The sequence below is a fragment of the Oncorhynchus gorbuscha genome, linkage group LG09 (assembly GCF_021184085.1).
Source record: "Oncorhynchus gorbuscha isolate QuinsamMale2020 ecotype Even-year linkage group LG09, OgorEven_v1.0, whole genome shotgun sequence".
NCBI lineage: Eukaryota > Metazoa > Chordata > Actinopteri > Salmoniformes > Salmonidae > Oncorhynchus > Oncorhynchus gorbuscha.
Window position 1 is genome coordinate 56,710,525 of NC_060181.1, and position 6,031 is coordinate 56,716,555.

The following is a 6,031-nucleotide window of genomic DNA, read 5'->3' on the forward strand; positions in this document are numbered from 1 at the left end:
GTTTGAAAGTGTGGTTTTAAACATTTAAAACAGAAGAAATTGGGTCGTAGCACACACTTTTCGCAATATTGACAAACAGCCAACGTTTGGCCGTGGCTGAATGATTATGTGCTCTTTTGCTGACACCTAAAGGACAACTTTGGCTTTGTTGGCGCCACTGCCTCAATCTGATGTTCCGCTCACTATTTATCCACGCTCGGTTATCACCAAACTACACATTTAGAAAAAGGAAATAAGACTAAAATGCTCACACTGAAATAGTTTATTTCAAAATTACAATAATTCACAGTTCATTGAAGATTTCAGTATACCATTGAGTGTTTTATCTACATAATGACTCATCTGGATTAATATGCCATGCTAAATCTTTGTAACAGAAGACTCACCAATGAGTATTTTGGTTCTGTTGATAGGGAAGAACTGTTCTGCATGTGTGTAACAAATGTCCTAAGATGGGGGTCAAAACATCACAGTTTGTATTGTACATAGGACCCTTTGATATATATCTGGATAGCATTGGGCCAGCCGCTTTAAAAAGGGAGGATATGGATTGAATGTCTAACCTGCCACAGTTTTTCAAGTCAATGAGTAATGGCTTTGGTTAACACTACCATTAGAAACATACTATAGTGCACTGGACACTTCAAATGACTGGTAAATAAAAGGATTGATCAAACTCTCACTCCAATACTTGGAATTACAGTGGCAGTAAAAAGAAAATACATTGTGTAAAATACAAAAATAGGAAACGTCTATCACGCACACTATTACCATGTCTGAACAAAGCTAATAACAGAACAAATTATATCACACACACACACACACGAGATACAAAGCAAACAAATTGAGATCTCTATTTGAGCTTCAGCCTTCTGAATTTGCATAATGTAACCTCAAGTCTCTGGTGAAGTAGACACGCATTAAGACTTGTGGATGCAATTACAAAACCACTTGGGGAAGAAGAAAAAAAGCAAGACTTAAGGGAATTAGGTTATTTATTTTAAGTAGGTTTTCATGTCATGATAGACTGTGTCCATTTTGTTTGTTAGTATAATACAATATAAATATAATGTGGTGTATTAACACACAAAGCAGTAATGCAAGTTAAGACAATGTAGTTCATGTCACATTCAGTGTTGTTACACAGGATATTTCCTTGGTATAAGTTTTAAATAAATATAATTTAGAGCATGTATTCAACTTGCAACACGTCACAAAAAGGTAATCCTTGTTCTTGATTGGACAGTCAATTTTTTGTTGTTGTAATCTATACAGTATTGCACATATTTTACTTAAACTCACATTTCAAACTCAGGTTTCTAGTACCTGCTGCATCCACTCAAAAGGCCTCTGGTTGCACGATACTGAGTGGGAATTGGGGTGTGCTTGATAGCAAACCATTAGATATTGAGGGCTACAATGTGATACCATTTAAATACATATAATAATACTTATCAACATGAAATATATATTTTTTTTACTTCCATAAATGTTGCAGGGAAATATCAAATGTAACTTCAAACTACCGGTCAACATTTTTAGAACATCTAATCATTCAAGGGTTTTTCTTAATTTGTTACTATTTTCTACATAGTAGAATAGTGAAGACATCACAACTATGAAATAACACATATGGAATCACTTAGTAACCCCCCCCCCCCAAAAAAATGTTAAAAAATATGAGATTCTTCAAAGTAGACAACCATTGCCTTGATGACAGCTTTGCACTCTTGGCATTCTCTCAACCAGCTTCACCTGGAATGATTTTAACAGTCTTGAAGGAGTTCCCACATATGCTGAGCATTTGTTGGCTGCTTTTCCTTCACTCTGCAGAGCAACTCATCCCAATTTGTTTGAGGTTGGGGGATTGTGGCAGCCAGGTCATCTGATGCAGCACTCCATCACTCTCCTTCTTGGTCAAATAGCCCTTACACAGCCTGGAGGTTTGTTGGGTCATTGTCCTGTTGAAAAACGAAATTATAGTCCCACGAAGCGCAAACCAGATGGGATGGTGTCTCACTGCAGAATGCTGTGGGAGCCATGCTGGTTAAGTGTACCTTGAATTCTAAATATATCAGTGTCACCTGCAAACTACTCTCACACCATAACACCTCCTCCATCATGCTTTATGGTGGGAAATACACATGCTGAGATCATTCGTTCACCCACACCATGTCTCACAAAGACAAGGTGGTTGGAACTAGAATTCTCCAATTTGGACTCTAGACCAAAGGACCAATTTACACTGGTCTAATGTCCATTGCTTGTGTTTCTTGGCCCAAGCAAGTCTCTTCTTATTGGTGTTCAATTCGACCATGAAAGGCCTGATTTACAGCTGATGTTGAGATGTGAGATGAGATGTGTCTGTTACTTGAACTCAGAAGCATTTATTTGGGCTGCAATTTCTGAGGCTAGTAACTAATGAACTTATCCTCTACAGCAGAGCCAACTCTGGGTCTTACATTCCTTTGCCAGTCCTCATGAGCCAGTTTCATCATAGTGCTTGATGGTTATTGCAACTGGACTTGAAGAAACTTTCAAAGTTCTTGACATTTTCCAGATTACTTTCAGACACAAAGGTCAGTCAATGTTGGACTGTTTATTTATATTTGCTTATTTGAGCTGTTCTTGCCATAACATGGAATGCTCTTTTACCAAATAGGGCCACCTTCTGTGTGTGTGTGTGTGTATATATATATATATATATATAACCCCCCAACACAACTGATTGGCTCAAATACATTAAGGAAAGAAATTCCGCAAATTAACAAAGGCACACCTGTTAATTGAAATGCATTCCAGGTGACTACCTCGTGAAGCTGGTTGAGAGAGTCAAGTGTGCAAAACTGTCAAGACAAAGGGTGGGTATTTGAAGAATCTCAAATATATTTGGATTTGTTTAACACATGATTCCATGTGTGTTACTTCATAGTTGATGTGTTCACTATTATTCTACAATGTAGAAAATAGTACAAATGAGTAAGTGTTCTAAAAACTGACTGGTAGTGTATATTCAGGTATATTCTAATGTAATAGAAATGTAATGTAACAAACAATGTTGAATGCCAACTTCTACAGTACACACCACAATTTAATTTATTTGACCTTAACTAGGCAAGTCAGGTAAGAACATATTCTTATTTTTAATAACTGCAGTCTTGTTCAACTGATTTCAAATACCTACTTTAAATATATTGAGATTACATGTGTGTAACACACCGAAACCAACAACTACTGTGAACTAGTCCAGTCACAGCTAGCCCAAGTTCAAACACTGCTCTATCTGTGCACAAAAAAAAAAAAAATACATCACTTTCTCTATGGAAGAGCGGACATGGAGTGCCATCTGAAATTGTGTTTTTATTTTTAGGCAAGTCAGTTAAGAACACATTCTTAATTACAATGAGAGCCTAGGCACAGTGGGTTAACTGCCTTGTTCAGGGGCAGAACGACAGATTTTTACCTTGTCAGCTCGGGGATTCGATCAAGCAACTTTTAGGTTACTGGCCCAACGCTCTAACCACTAGGCTGCCTGCCACTCAGTCTGACTTTTCTGCCGCTCTTTCGGCGCGGAACGGGTGAAGAGCGTATCCGTTTCATAGAGCGCAAGAGCAAGTATTCCCCTGTCGGGAGAAATTGGCACCCAGGTTGTTGGTCACGTTAGAACAGACCCAGGGTCTGTTTCTGTGGCGGCCGAAACGCTAAGGCTCATGGTTAGTCGTGTTTGGTGATCTTTGAAACCCGGAACAGACGGCAAAAACACAACTTCTCAACACGGGCAATTCTTTTTACGCCACTTTTTCGTAGCAGGTTAGGAGAACTTACACAGCAGGGTGGGAGATTTAAGGTAGCAAGTAAGGAGCCTGAGGAAAAGGGTTAGCGAAAATGCTCTCGTAACCTGGTACGAAAATCACTTTAGAGTGTGCCCCTTCTCGACACAGGTTGAAACATTCATAACCGATGGGCACTACAACGTACAGATTTATTTGCAATCTCGGGGGGAAAAATATAACATATGTTGCACAGTAATATAGCTAACATCATGGTTTAGATTAAGTTTGAGGAGACTGGGAGACAGGAAATCTGAAGACACGTTGCGTTAACCGAGTAGGCATGAGTAAATTAGTACTGCAACGGACGTAAAAGCTCTATATTTAACCAGAGATCACTTTTTTCTCTCCAAATAGCCCACTGTGACAACGTTCAAATTTGCCTCGACTCTTGTGTTCCATATGAACATGTGCATTTGCTGGGTACAACAAACAAAACAACAAAAAAGAAACTAAGCCAAGCGTCACATTTCTTCTCCAAATTCCCTTTCCCCTTCATGTCTCGTGTGTGGAGGGATCCGATCCCGCCACACAAGCTCCGGTTGGGCCTACAGAAACAAAATGCCTATAAAACACGTATCTAACGGATTGGATACACAAGCTACATTCCACGCCAAATGAACACAGTTACACATTCAAAATGGACTGGTTGATTGAAGTTGGAAAATGTGGTCCAGGAACGAGCTGCAGTTTTGGAATAGTTGTGTCCTGACTATTTCCGCTTAAGTTTCTTTGCGAACTGTTGGTGCCATTTAGAATGTGTTAGCCTAGGCTATAACCCCCCTAAACATACAGGTTCCACACTTAACATCTGCAAAACCTTAGTTTGATGACGACAAAGAGTGTATTTTCATCTGAATAAACAAGTATATGCCTACTCGACAAACAGATGTGGCCATAATGCATCACCATGCAGTGTTCAATGCGAGTGTTCTTCTATTAAGAAACGTGTCAAATGATCACTGGTGATAACTGTTCCACATGCAATGCGCATCACTTTGCTCTGGCAACTTTTTTTTCCAGTTGGAAAAATATTCTGTTCCATTTTATTCTGTTATATTACATAGTTTAAAATTAAAAAATTAAAACGATGAAATATGTGTTTTGACTGTGATAAGGGCTCGGGAAATAAGAGCGTATTGTCTGCTAAATTAACAAAAGGCTAAGCCATTGAACAGCCATAGGGTTCTACAAGCAAGCGCAAATGCGGAGGTTACGGCCTTTTTGAAGATTGTGTTCCATGATATAATATAACCAGTTGAATTACGGCTTCAATAAATTAATTTTAAAATGGCACTTGCATTTTTGTTGTTTTAATATATTAGGGCAATTAGGATTTGGGTTAAAAGGGGTCCACGAACATTCAACAATTGTAAAATGCCCATCCCTATAATATACACATTAAACCGATCATATTCACCGTTTCAAACATTATCTTCCGCGCTGCATAGGTGTGGGAATCGTCCGTCTTTGTACTTTTTGTGCAATGAACTTGTTTAAAACAAGAGGTGTTGTGCCTGAATTCGACCCAAAGCCTACAAGGAAGTCTGTAGTATGAAACCAATCAGTATGTCAAGCAAAACCTTTCAACCTCTTAATTTCCATTCCATTCGATTAACCAAAAGTTCAGCGTCTGAACTGTGCGTTAGCCTTTCAACAAGGACTCTCACAAAATATCTTCAGACAAACGTATCTGACCAGGGGTGTATTCAGAGTTAACATTCAGAACGTTGCATATATAAATGTAATGGATAAAGATTACATAATTCCCTATTCTAAATAAGAGACAATCATATCTTTCTCTTTTTACTGTAACCTCCTGAAGAGGCTCTACATCTACAGGCTTGTTTGTGATGTCACCCTATGGGAACCTACAGTACCAACCAACACATACCATCCAATCCTCTCAACCCAACAGTAATCTCATTCTGCATCTGATGACGTCAGTGCCGTAAAGCTTCCTTCCCGTTACCATGCGAGTAGAGTGAATCTACATTGCAGATGCCAGCTCATTCATTCAAATGTGAGAAGTGTAATGTGAAAGGAAGGGACTCAAATATTGATTAAATGTATACAATGTAAAAAAATCTCTACTTATTTTGCTTGATATGATAACGGACATGAAAATACAAGAGGACTGACTGATGGTTAAAAAAAGTTTTTTTTTAAAGGCACACAGATGTGCTTTAGTAGTGATTACT